Source organism: Protopterus annectens, chromosome 17.part0 (genome assembly GCF_019279795.1).
Source record: "Protopterus annectens isolate FY-2018-M chromosome 17.part0, PAN1.0, whole genome shotgun sequence".
NCBI lineage: Eukaryota > Metazoa > Chordata > Ceratodontiformes > Protopteridae > Protopterus > Protopterus annectens.
This window is the reverse complement of record NC_056751.1, coordinates 634,713,566-634,733,694: the sequence shown is the minus strand read 5'-3', so window position 1 is coordinate 634,733,694 and position 20,129 is coordinate 634,713,566. Positions and strand designations below refer to the sequence as shown.

General features: G+C 40.2%; 1 protein-coding gene across 1 annotated transcript in view; it reads left to right on the top strand.

Annotated features, from left to right (window-relative positions):
• The window catches only part of VWCE (von Willebrand factor C and EGF domains), a 2,001,707-nt gene that overhangs the window by 1,935,086 nt on the left and 46,492 nt on the right, over positions 1 to 20,129 (top strand). The window lies entirely within an intron of this gene.

Sequence of the window (20,129 nt, the reverse complement as noted above, 5' to 3'; positions counted from 1 at the left end):
GAGAGCTTAGAGAGAAGCTATAGAAATTGTTGAGAGTTTAGATAGGCTCATAGGAATATAACTATGAGAGTTGTAGAGCTTGGGAACCAGAGAGAGAACCTCCTTTGATTAGGTTGGGTGAAGGCAGGTACATTTCCATTTAGTGGACAGGTGTTTAAATAGTTGGCTTTTGAAGTTTTCTGAGTTTGGTAAGGTTCTTAGTGTGGAGGGAAGGTAATTCCATTTTTTGCCTAATGAGAAAGATAGAGAAGGTGGCCAGCGGGACATTTAGGTTTATGGATAGTAATTAAGTTCTGATTTTCAGATCTGAGAGCTCTGTTGGGTGTATAAGGGGGAAGGATGTTAGTTAGAGCAGGACATTTTGTTGGGTGAAATATGAGTCTATATGCAGTAGTGAGTTGGAGATAGTCTAGGTAGTTTGGGAGTTCAAGCCAATTCAGGGATTGTAGGGTTAGGCAGTGATGGGTGGTATTTTTAGATTTAGAGGCAAATTTAGAGATTTTATTGTAGCAGTTTTCTAGTTTAGAGGTGATAGAGGAGGACAGGTTGATTAGGAGAAGGGCTCCGTTTAATAAGGAAGGAAGAAGATAAGTCGAGGCCAGAGTTTGCCTGGTAGAGTTGCAGAGAAAATGATTATTCCTATACAGCATACCTAGCTTTTGGTGGGTTTTCTTAATATTTTGTTGAATATGAATATCAAACTTGAGGTGTTCATCTACAGTAATGCCAAGTAGTTTGGCAGAGGGGACCACTTCTATAGATGAGTTGGTTTGACTATAGACTTTGAATTTGTTTTTATCATAGGAGAGGGTCTTTGTGGGAGGGAATAGTAGAATCTTTGATTTATTTGCATTGAGAGAGAGGTGATTTTGGCGCATCCAGTTTTCAATTGTTGAGAAGGCAGTTTGGGTTTTAGTCAGCAATTCAGAGAGGTTTGAGGCAGAGCAGACTATGGTTAAATCATCTGCGTATTGAATGATTTTAGCATCAGGAATAGCAGTGTGAAAGTTATTGATGAAGATGTTAAAAAGCATTGGCCCAAGGATGGATCCCTGTGGTATGCCATTTGGGGTAGGTAGCAAGGAAGAGATGGAGTTCTTCCATTTGACTGCATGTGATCTGTCTGATAGATAGCTGGAGAACCAGGATAAAGCATTATGTGAGATAATAAGGTTTGAGAGATGACAGAGAAGGTGCTTGTGAGAAACAGTATCAAAGGCTTTAGACAGATTGAATAAAACAGTAGAAACTAAGTGTCCTGAATCTCGGGCTTGATTGACAGTTTCTAGGAAAGAGAGTAGAGCAGTTATTGTGCTATGGCCTGGACGGAAGCCATGCTGGGTAGGAGTGAGAAGATTGCTTTGGGTCAGGAAAGGCATAAGTTGGAGGTGAATGCATTTTTCTAGGATTCTGGAGATTGGTGAGAGCAAAGCAATGGGGTGAAAGTTTGAGATGCTGGTATTTTTGCCTCCTTTATGAAGAGGAAGAATATAAGCTGGGTGCCAGAGTTTGGGCACGTATGATTCTTTTATGGATCGGTTAATAATGATGCTGATTGGGAGAGCAATGCCATCAGCAGCACATTTTAGGAAGGAAGAATGAATATCGTTGGGAGTGTTAGAGAAAGGTTTAAGTTTGGACAAAAGTTTTTTTATAAAGTTAGTGGAGATGGGTTTGAATTCAAACAGATGAGGTGAGTTAGAAGGGGGAGAGTGTAGAGCAGCTGGGTTATTATTGGGAAATGTCTTAGTGTGGGTAGTAATAGTTTCTATGAAAAATGAGTTAAATTCAGAGCCTAGTTCGAGGTCAGATTTACTTGGGTGGGTCAGGACAGGGATTACTCTTGGAGCCTGGATTAGTATATGTAATCGGGTCTACTTTGTTTCATTGAAACTCATTTCACTGAATTTCACATCACCCCGACCACATTGCTGAAAACACAAATTACTGAAAACAAATTTCACTGAATCTCATTTCATTGAACTGAACTTAGTATTTATGGCACTGTGTAGTGTACTGTAAGGCAAGTAAAAGGTATATGCCCTTTTCCCCACTGTAGTACGATCCTGGAGTTAGTATATATAGTTAGGGGGGTGGGGGGCACAGCCCCCCCACATTGGGGGAGTATAGCCCCCAGCTTGATATAGTATTACACCAAAAATTTCAAAACAATACATTTTAAACCACATGCATGCATAGTTGCAACACCAATGACTAACTCTCTCCAGAAGACAATATGTACTCAACCTAAGTGGGGAGCTATGCCCCCCACTCCCCCCACACCTCCTATCTATATATACTAACTCCAGGATTGCACTACAGTGGGGAAAAGGGCATATACCTTTTACTTGCCTTACAGAACTGTACACAGTGCCATATATACTAACTGCAGTTCAGTGAAACGAGAATCAGTGACATGAGTTTTCAGTAATTTGAGTTTTCAGCGAAGTGGTTGGGGTGAAATGAAATTCAGTGAAATCAGATTCAACAAAACAAAGTAGACCCATATAATCACCCACATGTACCTTTGTGTTCTTGCACACACTCATACAATATGCTTTATTTGTAATGAACTGTAATGGATTTGGCATTTCTGTGAAACTTTTTTATGTAAATTGCCAGATTATGTTATACAAACCATTAAATGGTAACTGCGTGAGAGTCACAAAGTCTGTCCATTGAATAATAATATCTGAAACATATATATTTTTTATGTAATCTACAATTGTAGTACAGTCATTGGTAGCAAAGCATTTAAATATTACATGTATAAATGCAGTGATTCAAATACCAACTGTTAGTATGATCAGAGTTTTATTCCTAACACAACAAATTGACTGAAATGGTTGTTTTGTAAAAAGGACTACAAAATTACCTTTTTTTTCGAAGTCTCAGCAGTAGAGATGTATTCTCTGAGTTATGGATCGCATCAGAGTTGGTCATCTTAAGTCATGGGGAGCAAAAATGTGCAGTTCCTCATATGGTGGGAGTGCAAGGGTTTACCTCCTTGCATAAAATATAATATTATCATTCATCTATTTTTTTACAGTTTGGCTTACCTTTGGTATGTGAAGCAGCTCTTACTGTTTACCCGTATTTACATTTGGTGTATTTCTATTTATTGTGGTGTGTTTGTTCATTTGCGATGCTTCAGTAAATTGTTTTTAATTCGCTGCTCTTCGTCTTCACTGCTGTGCATTCCTTATCAAGACAGAATTCATGACATCATGTTGTAATTGTTTCTCACAGTTTCATTTCTCCAAATGTTTAGGGTTTTTATTATATACTTTGACAAGAATGGACCCCCATTTCTACGTCAGAGTATGATTAAAGTTCATGAAATCAATATTGCTTCACTTTTTGATGTTAGCCAAGAGTGATCCTTTCAGCACTCCGAATGTGCCCAGATGTGCCTCCTTCTGCAGTTCATATAGGGTTACATGCATTGGTAGCATATTTAAGTAAGAATGTAAATTCTGTTTAATTACTCCTGTTGCTCCTACCACTATTAGAATTGTTGGGTATCTTTTTTTCACACTGCTCTCATTTCTGCTTGCAATTCTTGATATTTTATAACTTTGTGTCTCTCCATACGTAAGACACTATAATCGCTGGGTGTAGCAATTTCAGTTCTCAATGCTACTTTTGTTTTCTTGAACTACTACTATTTCTGGTTTTCTTGCACCTGTTTTTGAACTGTTAGCAATGTGTGCTCCCATGTGATATAAATGTCATCATTGTTGATCATGCTTTGTGATTCATGCTTCCATTGCTTCTCAACTACTTCTATATTACAGTGTTTGCATAAGTGCCTGTGCAACAGCCTTGCCACATTATTGTGCAATTCAGTACACAGACCCACAGCCATGAGTGTATCACATCCAGAAATGAGTTGTACACCTGTTCCCAGTTCTGTTATATAGCACCTGCATATTCTGTTTCTCTCACTTTTTTCAACTTACTTTGTAAACCAATGTGTACATTGCCCACAGTCTTGGGCTGCCTTTATTAGCCTTTCATGTTTTGGTTTCAGTTTACATCTCCTTAACCACTCTTGCATTGATTCTTGGTCAACATGAGGCTGTTTCAGAAGTTCTCTCCTCTCGCCACTTTGTAAACTTTCCAGTTTTCTTTCCTTTTCATCTAGTATTGTTCTTTGTATTCTTTCTTTCTCTTTTGAAAGTTTAAGTTGCAGTCTCATTTTTGTATGCTTCTGCCTTAATTTTTCATTCCCACCTTGTTTAATGCTTAAACTAAGCAAAATGTTTTCTTATACTTCTTCACTTTATGCTTTAGGATTTTCACTATGTTTGGATCTGATGAAGTCTGCAGATATGCATGCAATCCCATGATTGTAGATCAATAGATCCGGTCAATTTTAAGGAGGCCTCTAGCTCATTCAAAGTGTGCACTGTTTTTTATGCATCATATGATAAGCATGAAGCATAATATATTTTGTGGCCTCAGTCAAACCAAAGTTGTAAGTTAGAAAAGGAAGAGCAAATTAATTTATACCTTGGACTTTATTCCCAAATGTCATGCAGTTTTCAATATTAGATTATTCTTCTGAGGTGTTCCTTACTAATATTTGTTCTCATTTGTTCAGGTTTGCTGATCCTTCATCTATTCCTAAAAATGTATACACTCTCTTCTGCCCAAGTTTCTTTATATCACATTCCTGTCCCAAGTTGATATTTTTTTGATGTTGCAACTTTCCTTTTATATATTTTGCTTTAGCGCACACTTATCAAGACCAAATGTTATTCTTATATCATCTGAAAAAAGTGTAACCATTTGTAGTTTTTTTGTAAAGTGTCATAGCCATACTTATATTCTTCTCTTTTTTTACAGCTATGTATTATGGGTTGTTTATCAATAGATGGCTATAAACTCTATCTGCATCAATTCTAGTACATAACATATATTGTCAGAAGGCAGGTTATTGGTCTATAGTTCTTAGGATGGCTTACAGGTTCACTGTTAAGGAGCAGTATCAATTTTCCTGTTGTTAACCAGGTTGGTGTCTGTGTGGAATGTACATATAAGTAATTCTTTCTCAAGGCTAAATCTTTCGTTAAAGATGTTAGTACCTTTAATCAAAAGATAGGCACTGCATCTATGCATGGGTTTTCCATTTAGGAGCTTTTCTTAATTTGTCTCACTTTCTCTGGCTGTTACTTCATCCCATATCAAATTCTCTACATTAGAGCTCCACACTATATATTATAACTCTTCTGCCCATTCCATATCTTTATTATGTTCAAAATCGTCTTCATGAATACCTCTCCAAAATGTACCTGTTTCTTGCTTTTGGTGGTGGTTCTATTCCTTTTGATTTGTTTCACATCCATCCATCTATTCACAACCCCTTTTTTCCCATTTTTGCACATGGGGTCGGGGTGTTACTTTAACAGTGACTATCATCTACAGCCAAGGTTTACACCACTGGATGACTAGCCCTGCTGTGGTAGTTCTTCAACATCACATACTCCCACACACTCACACCTATGGTCAGTTTAGAGTGTCACAGTTGTTCTCTGAAAAACCTTTTTGGGTCATCAATAAATGACTTGTATTGTACTTTTCTTTCATTTTTCTCTATTCTATGATTCCACAATGGTACTCTATGTGTTCCTTTCTTTTTCTTTGTTACTATACGTTTTTGTGGTAACATTGTATGCATTATTAGTTTAACAGCACCGTAGCATATCCTATTTATTTTTGTTATATCACATGAATTTTTAATAATAGTCCTGATTACAGTGTTCACTGTTTTACCAGTCTTCTAACATTATCAGTCCTATTTATTTTTTGCAATTTGTTTCTTTCATCTATCTTAATATGTCTATCCATCTCTATTAAATCAAGCAGCTTTTCCATTAAATCATTTCCTTCTAGACTAAGAGCATCTTTGCTCTTTGTTTCCTAAAAGTCTTCTACAGAAGGTTCTAGAACATTGTCTTGTGACATATCCTCTTTAGATGTATCCTGCTTCATCTATTGCTCTTCACTATGGGGATCCATTGGCCCATCATGGCACAACATTACTTGTGTCAGTTTCCAGTGTTTCCTACTCCCCTTTGTAGTATAACTTCAACTGAAATTTTGTGTACATCTCCTATAGTAGGCTCCAGGACATTACCTTTTGACATATCCTCTTCATATACATCCCACTCCACCTGCTGCTCCTCTGTCAGGGGATCTACTGGTCCATCATGTTGCACCACTGCCTGAGTTGGAGCTTCTACACTACACCATTCACTTTGCAGATGGTCTAACATTTCAGTTTTGATTTTTTAATTTCTTCACCACTAATCCATTTTTTTACATTTTCTCATCTGTAATCTTATTCTTTTTATTGTGAAACTTGCCATACCTGGGTGTATTTGCCTGCATCTCTTCAAATATCGTTGGAGCTGCTTTTTTGTATTGCTTAGTTTAGTTTTCTTCAGTGCATAAGTATCACACCTTATCAAATATTTTTTTTCTTTGCCATGTCCATGTCCATGTTTCTTGTTTATACCTTTCAAAAACCTCTGTTTTATGTTTTTTATCTTTTCTCATTTCTTCTGTCCCTTCTTTTTCCAAGCAAACCAGTGTTTCTTCATCTAGATAATATTTTCTTTGATCTGTTGCATTAAGGAATTTAACTTTTTGCCTGTCGCTTTTAACAGTTTTTCTACTGGTAATTTTCTTTTCCCATATTTCTCTCTAACTCTTGCTACCTACTTTCTAGAAATTGTGGGCTTCCTGTATATTAGTAACAAAGCATAAATTCTTCCTTATCTTTAACAGTACACTCTACCACCTCAAGGCTCGTGCACGGCCTGTCAGTTTTTGTAGTTTTTTTATGGATTACGTCTTCTTTTGACAGCAGTGGAGCAATCCTCCCCCAGAGCCTGGCCAAACCTGTAGTAGGAATGTTTCCTTCTCCTGAGGATTCAACACAGTTTTTTTTCCAGTTCTATGCATACCCCAGGATTAGTACTTGTTTATCCTGGGACCTGGGCACCCTGTCTTCTTTTTTATTTTTTGACATGCCTTTCTCCATGATCTATAAAATACAGTCTATATATATTAGTGTTATCCACCAAATGAAGGTACTCACCAAGATCTGAGTATGAATTCAGTTCCAGCAACAATGCTTTCCTTTTCTTGAAGATTTCATCCCTCCATTCAGATCCCTGTTTCCATTTGGACCTCTCCCTCCATTTAGACCTATTGTGACCGTGTTTCTTCCTGGTTTACTTTACTGTTTAGTTTTTTACATACCTTAATGGATGGTATATATTATATATTTGAACTCTTAAATGTTCGAATCTCTAAAGAACGAACTTTAGTGATCGAACATTTAAATGTTCGAATGTTTTAAAAAACAATTTAAAAAAAAAACACAAAGTAAAGGGTTTAAGCAGGGGAGCAAGCCCCCTGCACCCCCCGCTACTTAAATATACCCACTCCGAGATCGCACTTCAGTGTGCTACAGTGCGGAAATGGAAAATTTCCCATTTCCTACACTGTAGCACGATCTTGGAGTTGGTATATTTAAGTAGCGGGTGGTGTGGGGGGGTGCAGGGAGGCTTGCCCCCATGCTTAGACCCTTTATAGGTTCATAGGTTCATACTAGGCTATCTGCCCTAGGGCATTTATAAGCCTAGCCAGAGTGTGTTTGGCTTTCGTCACCCATTTTAAATTAATTTTGCTATGCCCTTTTTCGAGGTTAGTATACTGTGCCTCTGTCTAACAGTGACACAGAAGTGATACCTGGGGTAAACCTACAATCTCCCATCCACTCATCAAGATTCCTCTTGAAGAGAGTCAATGAGGGACTCTGCCTAACCTGGGCTGGGATTTTATTCCAGAGTGAAGGGAGCCTCTGGGTTATGAATCTGTCCATCCAGCATGTCCTATTTATTTCAGTCCTATTTATTTCAGTTTCTTTTTTTGTTTTCTTTTTTTTTTTTAATATATTCTAACATTTAAATGTTCGATCACTAAAGTTCATTCTTTTGCGATTCGAACATTTAAGCGTTTGAATATATAATATAGACCCTTAATGGAAATAGGCCTCATTCCTTAGTCAGGGTATAATCAAAGTTAATGAAATCAGTATTGATTCAATCCATAAACAAATGGACCTGTGGATTTTAAAGACTGTAAACATACAGCTAGATATAGTATGCATATACATATTCATTGATACTGGCATTTCAAAAATCAACATAACAAAAAAATGAAGAAACTGAAAAAAAATAGTTGGCAACAGGAAACAGGCAGTTTTCTTTTGTGATGAGATCACAAACCCCCCTCCCACTATTCAGACAAATTACATCTGAATGTGGGGTGGGGTTTTGGTGATCCCATCATAAAAGAAAACTGTTTCCTGTTGCCATCTACTGCATATTTTTCAGTGTTACAGAAGGAGTTTTTGCTAAAGTAAGGGGCAGGGTTAGTGTCAATTGTAAGTTAGGGTTTGCTCACATTAGTAAAGTGGGCGGGGGGACTTCACACTCTTTTGTGGTATCACCTATCTAGAGAATGTAGACGTTCATAGGTTCATAGGTTCATACTAGGCTATCTGCCCTGGGGCAATTATAAGCCTAGCCTGATTCTGTATGGCTTACGCCACCCCTTGATTTGAGTATACTGTGCCCTTTTTAAGGTTTAGTTTACTGTGCCTCTGTCCAATAGTGACACGGGAGTAATCCCTGGGACAAACCTACGATCCCCCATCCACCTATCGAGATTCTTCTTGAAGAGATTCAGTGAGGTGCTCTGCCTCACATGAACTGGAATTCTATTCCAGAGCGAAGGGAGCCTCTGGGTTATGAACCTGTCCCTCCAGCAAGTTCTATTTATTTCTGTGCTGAGGTTCAAGTCCCTCGTGGCTCTAAGGGATTTAGATTTACTGAGGTGGAGCATGTCCATTAATTCTGGATTTGACATAGCTTTGCATGTCAGGCATAGATCGCCTCGAAGTAGGCGGTATGCAACTGAGTAGAGCTGCAGTCTTTTTAACCGAGCATCATATGGCATCTGCTTGAGACCCTTGATCCTCTTGGTGAGATACTTTTGGGGTCTTTCTAATTGCTGCAGGTGTCGGGTTAGGTACATCCCAAAAGGGGCATTGTATTCTATGATGGGCCTGATGAGGGATGAATAAAGGGGCATGATTACCTCTCTTGATCTAGATGTGAAAGCCTTCGTGATGAGGTGGGCTATGTAGAAGGTCTTTCTAACCACTTTGGCAATGTGGTTTTCAAAGGAGAGATTGCTATCAACTTGGGTCCCCAGGTCCCTAATAACTTTCTCTGTACTTAATGGGTTTCTGCCTATGTGGTAATTTGTGGGCACATTGTTTTTGCCAAAGGGTATGACTATACATTTTTTGGCATTTAGCTTTAAACCATGGCGCTGGCACCAGTTATCTGTCTCTGTGAGACCTTTTTGAAGGATGTTTGTGTCAGCTGGAGAGTTGATTATAGTGCCCAGTTTGCAGTCGTCTGTGAACTTGGTGAGCCATAGTCCTCCCACTTTTGCCTGTACCTCGGAAAAGTATATACCGAACAAGAGTGGTCCCAGGACAGAACCCTGTGGGATGCCACTTGTGACCGGTTTCGAGTCGGACATGGCTCCAGCAACTCTCACTCTGTGGGTTCTGTCTTTGAGCCAGTTTGTGACCCATCTTGTGACATAGGGGTTTATATTTAAGCTGGATAGCTTATCTATGATGCCCGAGTGGGGTATTGTGTCAAATGCCTTTGCAAGGTCCAGATAGGCTGTGTGGACTACCTTCCCTTCATCTATGGCTTTGGTGACTATTTTGAAGAAGTCAACCAGGTTCAAAAGGCAGGATCTGCCCTTGACAAAGCCGAACTAGGTAGGATCTAGTGTCTGTAGGTCCCCAATGTCTTTGTTTATGAGCTCCATGATGATCCTCTCCATAGCCTTGCAGACTAAGCTAGTCAGGCTTATGGGGCGATAGTTTCCAGGGTCCGTAGAGGCTCCACCTTTGTGGAGTGGGACCACTGTTGCTGTACGCCATTCTTTGGGCACATATCCTGTAGTGAGGCTGAGATTGTATAGCTGTTTTATTTGAGGGATTAGTTCCTCTTGGAGTTCATGTAGGATGCAACCTGGGACGCCATCTGGTCCCATGGAAGCAGTGTGTTTTGCTTTGGAGAGGGCAGCCTACACCTGAGCAACAGTGATGTTTGGGAGGCAGCCCTTCGCCGGGATAGAATCTTTCTCTTTTGGGGGGGGGGGGTTTGCACTGAACCTGTCTGCCAGGATATTGGCGATATCTGTGGGTTCAGTGTATTTTTGTCATTTAGAATCAACTCAGAACAAGTCTGGGAGTTGCATCCCAGGTTTCTAACATAACTGAAATAGCCTTATGATTGTCTTTGGTGTCCTGTGCAATTTTTCTCTCGAAGCTGGCCTTGGAGGATTTTATGAGGATCGTAATTTTTGCTAGTACTGATCAGAGATGCCTTCCCTATTAGGGATTTTGCTCTATCATGTAGTAGCTTCCTCCTTCTGTTGTACAGTTTATTTATGGCAGGGGTCCACCATACTGGATGCCTGCCTTTGGATGATTGGGTCTTGGTTTTGTTTGGGATAGCATGATCCATGCATTCCTGGAGATGTCCGTAGAATGCGTTTATATAGGATTCTGCAGTTTGGGCTGTAGTTTCCACTGGCCCTGGGGCCTTGAAGGATTCCACTTTGGTTTTGAGAAGTGAGAAGTTCGCTTTTGAGAAGTTTTTCACTGTAGTTTTCTGGGCTGGGGGTGGGGTCGGGATGTGGACATCCAGTGAAATTAATTTATGGTCTGATCTTACCAATGAGGGATATACTTCTAGTGTGGAGCATAGAGTCCCCATGTTGGTAATGATCAGGTCTAGTATGTTGTCCCCTCTTGTGGGAGTGGTGACTAGTTGTTCCATAGCATTTGAGTTTATAATTTCCAGGAACCTTTGGGCTAAGGTGCTGGGGCTTGAGTAGTGCTCCCAGTCAATGTTTGGGTAGTTGAAGTCGCCCAATATAATGGTGTTCGGAGAGATTTTCATGTTCTCCAATGTTTTCAGGAAAGTCAAGTGTGATTCCTGACTTTGAGAGGGTGGTCTGTAGGATGCTATAAACTGAAAAGCAGTCTTGCCCACTGTTAGTTGCACATGGATGGTCTCCGATACTTCGTGCAATGCCACTAACGTGGAGGTGTGGATATCCTTGATAAATATGGAAACTCCCCCTCCTTTTGTGGTTTGGTCCTGGTTTTGGGGCCGAAAAGCATGATATGAGGTATAGCCTGGTAGTGCTGGGGTGCTCTCTGGAGCCTTGAACCAGGTTTCTGTCACTGCACAGATATCGATGTTCTCCATACTGAGGAGAGCTTCAAGTGCGTGCATCTTGAGGTTAAGACTTCTGGCATTTAGCAGCATTACCCTTAGTTTCTTGTTCCTTGTGCTGTCTATAGGGGTAGGTTTGACTTTTGATCCTTACCTAAAAAAGGCACTATGGGGGTGGCAAGAGTCTTTGCCAATATCCGAAAGCCCAGTGGTGACAGGTGCAAGCCGTCCCTAGCGAAGCAACGTGGCTTGTCAAGCATGTCATCCCAGGCTGACAGACACTGGATCCCCTTTGAATGACACCACAATTTTAGCCAATTGTTAAAATCGATCATTTTGTCTTTGTACTGTGGCATCATTCTAGGTGAGGGTAAGATGCTGCTCAAGGTCAGGGTCATACCAGCCTGGGCTACATGATCAGAGAGCTCCTCTATGTCTCTTTTCATGTAGTCCAGGGAGCTCAGGTCATTCACACCAGCATGTACAATGACTGAGTCATATTTGTATTTGCTTTGGAGTGACCTGTGTGCTTGCTTTATGTGGCGGATCCTAGCACCTGACAGGCAGCTCACCATGACCGTCTCTTTATTCAGCCTGGTGAGCGGGACGTCAGTGTGTCTGACAATAGAGTCACCTATTACAAGAGTATCAGGTGTGTTATTCAGCCTTAAGGGCTGTGGCTGCTTGGCACACTGACTTTGTGGGTTATGTGTTGTGCGTGTTTTGTTTTGAGGTAGCGTTTGCTTGGATGTCTGCTTTGGAGGTCTCTGTTGCTTAGGTAGATTCTTATTTAGAGCCTCCAAGTATGTTTTTGTGTATTTATGTGTTTGGTTCGCTGATGTGGTGGGACTATGTGATACTGGAATTGTGTTGTGTGAGGTTACCTTCTCCTCCTGACTGGTTACACCAGTTTTGCACTAATCAGAACTTGCAATGGTGTCTGTCAGTTTTATTATTTCATGAAACTTGGAAATTCATCCATTTGAGTTAAATGACTTCTTTAAACTGCAAGTAATCTCTACCTACTTTGTTCCATTGATAATGTGAAAGTAGGTATCCTAGAATCTCTTCCTTTGAATTATTATTATGACATATATTGCAAATAGCACAGTTCAGTACTACTTTTTTCTATCTGGAGTTTGACAGTCCTGGACAGAATATCTTATATCTTACTGTTTGCTTGCATTTTACTGATCACATCTGTGATCTGTATGCTTTCAAACAGTCATCCTCAGTTGATCGAAAACTATTTTCTTGCTAGCTCTAAACTTAAAGCTCTGGACATAACTCATTTTATTTATTTCCTTGCTGGTGACATTTATTCTGGCCACTCTTCCATTATAATGTCTTTCTGTAGTTGCATTTCTAAATCAATGTCAGTATATTGCTGAAATTATTTTACCCAAATAATCTCTAATTCTGTTTCTAACCAATCTTCATGTATCTCTGGTAAATATTGTCCATTGAACATATCTGTTATGTGTAGCTCCTTGCCTGGTCTACACTTCACTTTCATATCACAACTATATAGATTATGTAGCATCCTCTATAAATTCTGAGATGCCTTGTACAACTTTACAAGGTTTTGTAGTCTTTTTCCACTCACGCTTCTTTACCATAGCTATATTTGTTGAAATTTTCTCATACATACACAATGGTTAACAGATACTTTTCTATCTGTGTATGTCTCTTTTGTGCACTTTTAAGTCAGCAAATTGTTCTTTAACAATAGGTCTAGAAAATTATCTTGCATAATTGCAGCTCCTATGCCTTCCTAACTAGCATCTATGTGCAACACAGGTAGCTTGTTTACATCAAAGTGCTTTAATATTGCAGCATCAATAACATTTTTCTTGAAAATGTCAAAACCCTTTCCCACGCCATATCCTGTACCAACAGATTTTTAGAGGCATTGCTATTGCAGAAAGCTTACTAAATTGATTCTCTGATTGCGTAAATAGTATATTCTTCCAAATTGTCCTCTCATACTCACAATCTTCTCTCTAACTGTCTCACCTGGTGTTCTGTAGGACTCTATCTTAGGACTGTAGCAACTTACCTTTTACATTAATGTCATCATCATATTCCAGAGGACAAGAACTGTCCTCTATATGGAGATGATATTGTCATCTAGGATTTGGGCAATTCAACTGGGACCATCTGTAAGTCAGTCAACTATAGATGCTCAGAGTTAATCTTAATAAAACCAATGTAATACCATTTGGAACTCGTAAAATGCTTTTGTTTATGTAACAACAAATGCAGCCTTACCAGTCTAAATGGAGGTCCTCTAAAAGTAATGCAATACATAAAATAAGTCAGGATTTGAGAGGCCACCTCCACAAAGAGGCCAGTCACTAGTGGAGTCCCTCATGACTTTGTGCTGGGTCTGCTCCTTTTTAGCATTTACTCAAAGAAGTCAAGACCAATATAAAGGGCTTCTGGCTGGCCAAGTTTGCAAATGATTGCAAACTAGGAGAAGTTATAAAATCCCCCCAAGAGACTAACATCTTGCAGGAAGGTCTAACACAAATAAGTGAATGGTGACAACTCCATGGCTTAAATCTCAATGCCAAGAAATGCATAATAGTACCTTTTGGGAAGTCAGGCACTCTGGTAAACTACATCATTGATAAAACACCCCTAACAGTAAACTCAGTAGTCAGTGATTTGGGGATATAGATAGTAACCTGGCCTTTGTGGATGTGGCCTCTCAGATCCTAACTTCTTAGGTCCTATCTCTGAGCCAGCTGGCTATCCATTGTGTGACACGGGGTCTATGCCTAATTCTTTGAGTCTGTTTACAATCCTGAGTGGGGTAGTGTATCAGATGCCTTAACAAGGTCAAGGTAGGCAGCATGCACTGTTTTGTCCTTGTCCATTTTCCTTTCTCAAAGAAGTCCACCAGGTTTAGTAGGCATGACCTGCCTTTGATGAAACCAACTGGGTGGGGTTCAGTGTCTGAAGGTTTTCTAGGTTATTAATTATTTCTATGATAATTTTTCCATGGCTTTGCATATGAGAATATTCAAACTAATGGGTGTGTAGTTCCCGGGATTTGTTGATGCTCCACCATTATGCAGAGGGATTACTGTTGAAGTCCTCCATTTGCATGACACAAATTCTATTTGAAGGCTATAGCTGAATACTGACTCCAGTGGATCTGATAGGTCATATTTCAGGATATTTAAGAAGCATCCTGGGATATTATTGGGACTCAATGAAGTAGTGTTCTTGGCCTTAGAGAGTAAAGCTAGGACCTGCTCCCTATTGATAATTAGAGGGGTTATGTTAGATAGTATTTCCTGGGATGTGGCTGGGGGTGAGTGGGGGGGTAAAGTTAGAGGTGAATTTGTCAGCCAGTAGATGTACTATATCTCCTGGTTCTTTGAAGGTGGCTCCATTTGGGCTTACTTCTGGTAGTAACGGCAATCTCTGTGCTACCACTGGCATGGTTGTACAGAGTTTTTGTGAACAATTATGCACAGACTGCTCTATTATATGGGTTTTCAGGAACTTAGAATTTTGAGAGGTTATCAATTAATAAATGGCAGTTTGCCATTGAATAGTTCCTAACTGTTACAGTGTTTACTGGGATTGCAGAATTTATTTTTATTTCAAAGAAGACTACTTTATGATCTGACCATTCCAGAGAGAAAATGACAGTAGGTGGGGTGCAGCTCTTCGCCCATATTTGTGAGTACCAGATCCAATACAGTATGTTTGCACCTCTAGTGGACATATGCACTATCTAATCCAGGGTGTTTGTATTTACAAAGCCAGGAATCTCTGTGCCTGCTAATTTGGGGTTGTGTAGGATTCCCAGTGTAGAGAGGGGTAATTAAAGTACCCTATGAGTATGGTATCTGGTTGAATAGTGAGTGTCTCCAGTTAGTCTAAATATGACCTGTGGACTTCCTCCGATATGAAGGGTAACCTATAGCTTGTTAGAATATGGTATGAGACTTTGTCCAGGGTAGTCTGTACACGGTGAAACTCTAGCATGTTATCCTTTCAAATCAACCTAGAGTTTTGCTTGTTATTGATTCGGACTGAGACACCTCCACCTTTCGTCCCTGTCTCTGCAGTTGCTGGTCTAAATGCACAGGAGGCACTGAAGCCTTGCACTACCAGTGTACTCTCTGTGGCTTTAAAACATGTCTCAGTAACTGCACAGATATTTGCATTCCTCAGGGTAAAGGAGGGCTTGGAGGAAGTGAAGCTTCTTGTTTAAGCATCTGGCATTAGGCAGTAACACATTTAGATTCCCATGGGCTGATATTGCTATGTTAGAAGGTTTATCAGTTTGGGCTTGCTTAAACAGGCTGTATAGGAGAGGAAAATATTTTAGCCAATATTCAAAAGCCTAGAGGTGATAGGTGTAGACCATCCTTGGCAACACTGTTTGTTAGTCATATCCTCCCATGTTAATAAATATTGTATCCCCTTAGAATGACACCAGAAATTAAGACAGTTTTTAAAGTCATATTCTACCTTCATCCATGGTGAAGGTAGAACACCGCTCAATGCTAGGCAGATACCAGCCTGTGACACATAGTCTATCTTCATATAGTCTACAGAATACAAAGAATTAGACAGATAAAATCACTTCATATGTTCATATGTAGGTACTAGACTATTGGCCCTAGGTCCTACATAAGCCTAGCCAAAAAGGAACCCTGGCATTCGCCACCCAAGAAAATTATTTTCCTGTGCCCCTGTCGAGCAGAGCCACAGAGGTGATCCCTGGGGTGAATTTCCTATTTCCCATGCAGTTGTCAAGATTTTTCTTAAAGAGTGCTAATGAGGAGCTTTGTTTGATATAGATAGGTAGTTTGTTCCAGAGTATGGGAAGTCTCTGGGACAGGAATCTATCCCTCCAGCATGTTCTGTTTATTGTGGTGACAAGGTTTAGGTCCCTAGAGCATGTTAGCTTGGAGGGATTGGGATTTCTTTAAGTGGAGCATGTCAAACAGCTCTGGGTTTGACATAACTTTGTATATTAGGCAGAGATTGCCTCTGAGTAGGCAATATGTGACGGAGTAAAGATGGAGTATTTTGAGACAGTCTGCATAGGGCATCTTGTTTGAGACTGGTAATCCTCTTTGTGAGGTATTTCTGTGGCCTTTCCAGTTGTTGTAGATGTCTTGTGAGGTACATACCAAAAGGGGTGTTGTACTCTATAATGGGTCTAATGAGTGACGAGTAGAGAGGAACAATGACCTCTTTTTTCCTGGATGAGAAACCTTTTGTAATGAGATGTGCCATGTAGAAGGATTTCCTGACTACTGTGGCAATGTGATTATCAAAGGAGAGACTACTGTCCACCTGTATCCCAAGGTCTCATATCAGACTTTCGGTGTTAAGCATACTACCACCTATGTGGTAGTTCATGGGTACAGTGTTTTTCCCACAGGGGATGACAATCCATTTTTTGGCATTGAGCTTGAGGCCATGGCTTTGACACCAGGCATCTGTCTCAGTGAGGCCCTTTTGTAGGATGTCCACATCATTAGGAGTTTTGATTATGGCTCCCAGCTTGCAGTCATCTGCGAACTTCATTAGCCAAACACCTTTTGTGTTAGCCTATATTTCAGAAAAGTAGATACCAAGCAGGAGAGGACCCAGGACTGAACCCTGTGGTACTCCACTTGTCACTGGTCTGAAATCAGATTTGAAGTCTGCTACTTTCACATTGTGGGTTCTGTCAGTGAGCCAGTTGGCAACCCATCTTGTGACATAGGGATTTATACCTAATTTAGTGAGTTTATCTATAATTCCAGAGTGGGGGATGGTGTCAAAAGCCTTGGCGAGATCTAGATAGGCTGTGTGAACCACCTTACCCTTGTCTACGGCTTTGGTGACTGCTTCAAAGAAGTCTATCAGGCTTAGGAGACATGATCTGCCTTTTACAAACCCAAACTGGTTGGGGTTCAGAGTTTGGAGAGTACCAATGTCTTTGTTTATAAGTTCCATGATGATACGTTCCATGGCCTTGCAGACCAGGCTCATTAGGCTAATGGGGCGGTAGCTCCCAGGGTCCGTGGTGGCTCCCCCTTTGTGAAGTGGGATGACCATCACTGTGCACCATTCAGTGGGCACAAAGCCTGAGGTGAGGCTATGATTGAACATGGTGCTTAGGTGGGGTGCCAGTTCATTCTGTAGTTCATGTAGAATGCAGCCTGGGATACTGTCAGGTCCCATGGATGCTGTGTTCTTGACTTTGGAGAGTGTGGTTTTTACCTGTGCAGCCGTGATTACAGGAACTTTGCATTCTTCCGGTATAGAGATGGGCCCTTTAGCGGGTGAGAGGGGGGTAATGTTAGCACTGAACCTATCTGCCAGGATGTTGGCAATATCAGTTGGTTCTGCATATTTAGTACCATTGTGCTGTAACTCAGAGCAGATCTGAGTGTTGCCATTGAGATTCTTGACATAGCTATAGAATGCTTTGTGGTTATCTTTAGAATCAGTAGCAATTTTGTTTTCACAACTAGCTTTGGAGGATTTTATGAGGGATCTCAGCTTCTTACTGAGGCTGACCAGGGAGTTCCTCCAATCACGGGATTTTACTTTTTTTTGCAACAGTTTCTTTCTTCTGTTTAGATTCACGTGGGCTGATATTGCTTCTTTAGCTAACAGATCTAGGAGACTCTCTCTCTGATGCCCTCCCTGGGAGAGGAATAGACACCTTCTTGTAGTTTCAAGTAGTTTATTTAGTTAAGCAGGTAGGTGACTATAGTTTATTCAGTTAAGCAAGTAGGTGAACAATTGTTCTTGAGAAGGAACAGGGATGGCATCACAGAGAGTCTCCTAGATCTATAAGCTAAGGTGAATGTATCTAAACTAATTCTTTGTACTCTGTTTCTGGTTAGTCCTGTCATCCTCTGGGTCACAGTTGAGATACCAGATCTGACTCGAGCTTTTGGGATTACACCTGTTTTCTCTTCATATAGTCTAGGGAGGTATGTCTTATGTCATTTACACCTACATGGACTATGAATGAGTCATTCTGGTTCTTATAGTACAGTGACATGTGTGTGCATAATGTCATAGATCCTGGCTCCTGATAAGCAACTGACCATTATTTTGTCTTTGTCCAGCCTGGTGAGTGATACATTAGTATATCACAAAATGGAGTCCTGTATGACTAGAGTCCTGGGTAGTGTGCTGGCTTATTTTAGGAGCTTTTAGTTGTGACTCCACTGGGTGTGGCTGTATGTGTAGTGTTAAGTGTTGCTTTTGTTGAGTGTTTTTTCATTTGCTGGGGATAATTTTTACAGGTGGAGTTTCTGTGAGGTCTTTGGGGTTTGGGAAGATTGAATTTAACTGCCTTAGCATAAGTTGGTCTATGTGTGAGGTGCATACTATGTGTTGTGGATGTAGAATGTGTGCTTCTGACAACCTAATTTTTATTCTGTGCGCGTTATGTGAGAGCTTTGCCTCCAGTGGCATTGTGTATATACATCTCTCACATACTGTATCTGTTTTTCTGAGGATTAAATAGTTGTCAGAGAACATGGGACAATTGCTATATTGTCTCAAGATACCCATATCCACCAAACTGGCTGTGGAGAAATTGGGAAGGTGCATATCCATGATGTCAGGTCCTTTATTAGGTGAGCTACAAGGGTGTGACACATGAGAGGTTAAACATGGGCAACTAAGGGTGCTTTTCAGACTTGACCAGGCAGTATAATGCTAAATTTAAGGGGCAGTACTCCCTGATGCACAATTGTGTTGCTCTGTATTTCTCAATGCACAAAGTAGTTTCTCTACAATCACAGAGTTACTGGGTACAGGTTCAAAGGTAGTTCTATAGGAAAATTTGAACTTCCAGGTGTCTGCTATAATACAGGACACAGCTAACCACCACTGTACAAACAGCAGCTCTGTGCAAATGCACCAAATTTATACAGGCCCAGTTTTTTAAAAAATAGATTCTGACAAGGTAGTTGAGTCTGTATCTGTATCTAGATTAAAATTTAAATTCTTTCCATTAATTCTCAATATTTCTTTTTAATGGAATTTACAAGATGGCCACACACCGAGTAGCAGCTTAATTTCAGCTCTTGCACTGTGTAAACAGAAAGTCAGAAAAGAGAGTCAGTGAATTTGTCTTTCTGAGTAAATTTCGTTACTGGCTAGTAAATGCCCCTGACTGTGTGCCAGCAAGGAAGAAATTAAGGGAATCTGAAAGAAAATCAGCCACAAAAGGTGACGAGAAAACATTGGCTGGAAAGAATCCTGCAGCTGCTCAGCAAAAAGCAGTTTAAGCTCCATCTTTGGTGTAAGATGTGGCTTCCAGTATTCTAGAGGGAAAAAAAGTCAAATGTACTCAAAGCTGAGTTAAATAAATGAAATACTGAATGAGTATATCAACTCATATAACAAAAGGCTAGAAAAAATGGAAGAAGCTTTAAACAGATATTCAGATGAGCTGTTAAAACTGCAAAAATCAGAGGTCAAAATGAAGAAAAGGCTGGCTAAATGTGAAACTGCTCAAGAAGAGCTGTTTCAAAAAATGGTAGAATTACAGCAGAAAGCATGTAGGGAAAACCTGGGATTTTCTGATGTACCAGAGAAACTGTTTTATTTTATGAAAGCACAAATTTTATGAAAGCACAAATCATTAATTGAAAGGGCATATCATGTGTATGCTCCAAACCTTCCCATGAGAAAGCAGCCAAGACCTCTAATAGTAAAGATGTAATCCTACCAGCAGTAAGAGTTGCTTCTGACAAAACTGTGGCAGAAGGACAAAGTACTACACATTGG